The sequence below is a fragment of the Myripristis murdjan genome, chromosome 20, assembly GCF_902150065.1.
Source record: "Myripristis murdjan chromosome 20, fMyrMur1.1, whole genome shotgun sequence".
Lineage (NCBI taxonomy): Eukaryota > Metazoa > Chordata > Actinopteri > Holocentriformes > Holocentridae > Myripristis > Myripristis murdjan.
In genome coordinates, this window is record NC_043999.1 from 25,249,109 (window position 1) to 25,253,681 (window position 4,573).

Consider the following 4,573-nt stretch of genomic DNA (forward strand, 5'->3'; position numbering starts at 1 on the left):
CAGGAATAACTACTCATTTGTTTTTTCAAGGCAAAAGGAAAAATGTAACGTGCAAACTGATTAAACTTTACTTCCATACTGCATCTTGGCCTCATCTGCAATGCTGACACTTGTGTGTGGCCCAATACAGGAAATTGTACAATAACCTCAAGCCTGTCCATGACTCCTCAGTTGAACTTAGTGAACTTGGTCAATTTCAACAAGTCTGCACATGATAGGAGAGGCGGGGGTAAGATCAACCTGTGCTTGAGATATAGGAAGCGCTAATTGTTTTACCTGATTCTGTGATAAAGGAGCACACGGGAAGTTCCAAGTGCCAGGCTCAAAGATGGAAAAGGGAATGCAATATATGTCCATATATTGCATTCATACTTAATAACTGAGCTTATTATTAAGTTAAATCTAATTTTCCATATAGTTGAAAAACACTTGTTTTCAATGTTCTCAAATTGACTGACATAATTACACCAAGTAGTGTATAAAATATTAATAGGTGTGATAAGAAGGACCTGAAAGGCGAGTGATGTTCTTTTGGTTCTCTGGAGGATCCCTTAATGTAATTGGACCCTGAAAAAATTAAGAATCTCTGTGTATGGATTCAGAAAATTTGACGTTTTGAACAGTATCTTCTCCTTGATTATCAAAATGAATCCCTGAATTTTGTTCCTTAGAGCAGACCTTACTCTGAGTTTTGAAATTCAGGGGGTCTTGAGGAGGTCAACACCTGAAGAAATTAAATGGGTGTGTGCATGGATTAAGGAATTTTGAGATGCAATGTGTCAGCATTTATTTACTTTAAGCAGAATTAAGTGGTTCAGTGTTGATATCAAGAGCTCATTAAGAGGGGTGGTGTGTGTTCAGGGGAAACATAAGGTAACACCAAGGACATATTAAAGGTGCAACAACAAAAATGTGTCCAGTACAAAGTTACCAGGAAAGTGAACTGGTAACTTTTCAGTGTCCCAGACACCCATTTTTAGCATTTTTTTTTCCTTTTTTTTTTTTTTTTTTTTTTTTTTTTCCAAAGGGGACACATTATTGGTAAAGGTTTGAGAAGCTGTCATATAGTGTTGTCTGCCTCCCCATTACACTTGTCATCTGCAGTCCATTGCTCCAGAGGCTGATAGGCTTTGCCCTGAGACTTTGCCCTCAGTCGAGGAGAGCACCTCTAACACTGTGCTGTGCACGTGGATGACCCCCGCTTCAAGGTTTGTTCACACCGCAAAACACATGTAGCAGAGCGCCCGTGTGTTCATATCAGATTCCAGCTAGGCGGCTCATGCACACAGGTTACTATGTGATGTTGTGTCTAAGTGCTGCCAGCTGTCAGGTGAGGGCAGAGGACTTGCTTTAGAGTGGCATTTCCTTGACTGCTTGCTTCACTGTCAGTACGAGGCAGAGGCTGCAGTCTGGATCAGGGAATGTGGTCTGATCAGTGGCAGACATGTCACCTTGTCAGTCAGACAGGCCCCTGGGACTGGAGGAGGGGTGCAGTCGGCCAACATGGGCTGCCTGGCTGCATGTCTCAGCAGCTGATAGGAGCAGGAGTGGAGCACGTGTTACAAGGCTGCTCAAACGTCACCGCTCCAGCTCTAATGCTGCTTTCACTTCCCATGGGAAAAAATGGTGAATAGCAGCTTCCTACTCAGAAATACTCCACCTTCCAGGTCTTAAATACGACAGCTCGTCACAGCTTACAAGTGCTCAGCTCTAGTTAGGAACTCTGATTTGAGGATTATTCCTTAAACTCACTGAACTCCAACATCACCAATAAGAAACAGCTGGGAAATTGCAAGTCAAAAGTGTTGAGAGCAGCTACACAGTTTATCATCCTCAGAAAAGAAATTATTTCATGGCTGGCAAGGAAAACAAGTATGACAATACAGTTAATTCAAAATGAACACAACAGTGATATATTGCTTTAAAGGGGCAGTTCACCCTAAAACAGCATTTGACCCATATAACAGTGTGCCCCTCAGACTGTAGGGCACACAGATCATGTTCACCTGTCGGCCTTCAGCGGGGCGGAGGCCAGAGATGGGTTGAGCTGACTGAGGTGTGTGGCACGAGGCATTATGGGTATTTCAGTGCAAGGTTATTACAGTTTTGCATTTTCATTAGTTTTTATTTTTATTTCATTTTGACTTTTTGTTTTCAGTTTCAGTTTAGTTTTAATTTGTTTTTAAAGTGGGTTTGCTAGTTTAATTTAGCTATGTTTGTGGAGGACATTGAAATCCTAAAATATACACACATGCACAAAACCATATTAGTCCCCCCCTTTCAAAAATATTGCCTCTAGAACCCCCTTTTTGAGAAACACTACTTAAAAAAAAAAAAAAAAAAAAAAAAGGCTTTTCATAAATTTTAGATCTCCAGTATAAATTTTCCTACCTTTTCTCCAGTCATTGGTTTCCATTCATTCCACTACGATATGAAAATGAACTTTCAGAGACTTCAAACTTTCTTCACACCAGTATTCCATCACTCTAATAAAGTCCTTTATATTCATTTTCCTAAAAGCAGCAGCACTGTTGTGTTCTGATGACTTGAAACTGAGTGGAGTGAAATGTTCCCTCCGCCAGGGAAAATAGTCCCTGGTGAAACTTTTGCTTTCCACAGCCAATTATCAGGTCTGTGGTTCATGAATGTTGACGACTTTGTTAGCCATGGAACATTGTAAGGCAGCTGTTTAATTAAAAAAAAAAAAAAAAAAAAAAAAAAAAAAAAGCATAAGATTTGATTACATTTTTATTACATGTCATGAAATCTTTAGCTCCCCACATGATTTGCAAAATGGTTTGTTGCAATGTAAAATGTAGTAAATAGGCCAAACATTCAAAATCACAGGTATAATCCTGTAAAGTCTGAAGAGTTTTGGTTTAAAGAGTTTAAAGTCTGCTAGGCATAATGGTACTACTTTGTCATTTGCATGTTTTGGCATGAGAAGTTCATAGAGCGAGATCATCTTGTATAAGAGGACTCCAGCTTCTCTGTCCACATGTCCAGTGTAGTTTCAGACAGTCTGTGCACAGTGTCAGCAGCACAGTGTGTCTTCCTGCTGGGAGAGTGTGACAAAGCCACGAAGAAAGCCTGACTCCAACATGAATTCCACCTGTGAGGTGACAGGTTGTTGTTTCTTACTGAAAAAACGAACCAGCCCCACCAGCTTGCATTACACATTGTGGCATTGTCTTAACAAATCAACCCCCATGCTGCCGAGCACACACTGTCACATTCCTCAGTTGACATCATTTGTTTGGACTGGCTCCTCCTTCACAATGAAGTATTGGCACCTTGTTTTGTCCCAGGATGGCTGAGAGTTTCATTTATGAGAGGACACTTCACATATATGAGGTTATGGTTCCAAATTATGGTAGTAGAATATTGGCATCATATATAAAGGTTGAACTGAGTCAGTCACTATCACAGTCACCAGTGCTGCACATTGTCCTGCTTATTATTTGACAAGAAACACTGATTTCTAGGTACTTCATTACAAAATTTAGCAGCTTCTAGCAGAACTTTCAGCAATAACCAAAGAGTAATCTTTTGTCAGAGCGTGCTGCTACTGAATTTGAGCAGAAATCAACTAAAGCAACTGGTTTCATGGACTGAGTATTACAATGTATGTGAAATGTGAGACAGAGGTCTCTGCTGTGAGGTCTTTTATTTTTTGAAAATAAAAGACCTCACCATGCCTTTATTGCCAGTTATGCTCAACTGAAGATCTAACAAACTCCAACTGTTACAATGAAAAAAAAAAGAATATGACCAGTAATAAACAGAAGGCAGTTGAAAAATCAGCTCTGCCTTGGTTAAAAAGATTCACATTTCTATGAGGAGAAAAAATGTTTCCTCTGGTTATGTGGCCAGTCAGCAGCACATAGCCTCAGTGCCAGTAGAAATCCTCTTAAGTTCACAAAATTTTACAACCATACGTTTCAGCTTATAATTCTGTCTTCATTATAAACACCTAACACATATTCTACTCTGTTTCGCAAACGCTCAGCACTGCCCCAAATGCCCCGAAGACTGTACTGCACTGTTCTCACAGCAGTCCATGGCTGTGGTTGGGTTTTCACTCCCTACAGGCTTCGCTTATATTGATAGGATCTCTTTCTTAGAGCTTCTGCAGGAGCTGGAGGAGCCATCCTGGCCTGGCAGACCCTGGCTGGGCAGCGGTGCCAGAGGCAGTGTTCAGTGAGGCCCAGGAGACTCAGTTAAAGACACAGGCTATTTGTGAATCCATGAAATGAAGAAACCTAGTTCATGGATCCCAGGGGAGCTGCTTCAGTCTGCAGTGAAACTCACTTTGCAGGGCCGGGCCCCTCCTGGGCTTTGGCCCTCCGAGCCAGTCCCCAGCAACCCCTCACCTGCTCTTGGCAGCAAGCCAGTCACAAATCCTTTAACCCGCCACACACTGTCTACGACTGCTGCTCACAGTGATCCCTCATCTCACGGGCATCTTGCAGACCTAGATCCCTGTTTCTTGTCTCATGGGGGAGCAGCTTCTGCTGGAGTGAATGTGCCCTTTTTATTCACCCTGTGAGTTCCCTCAACTTTTTAGTACAAT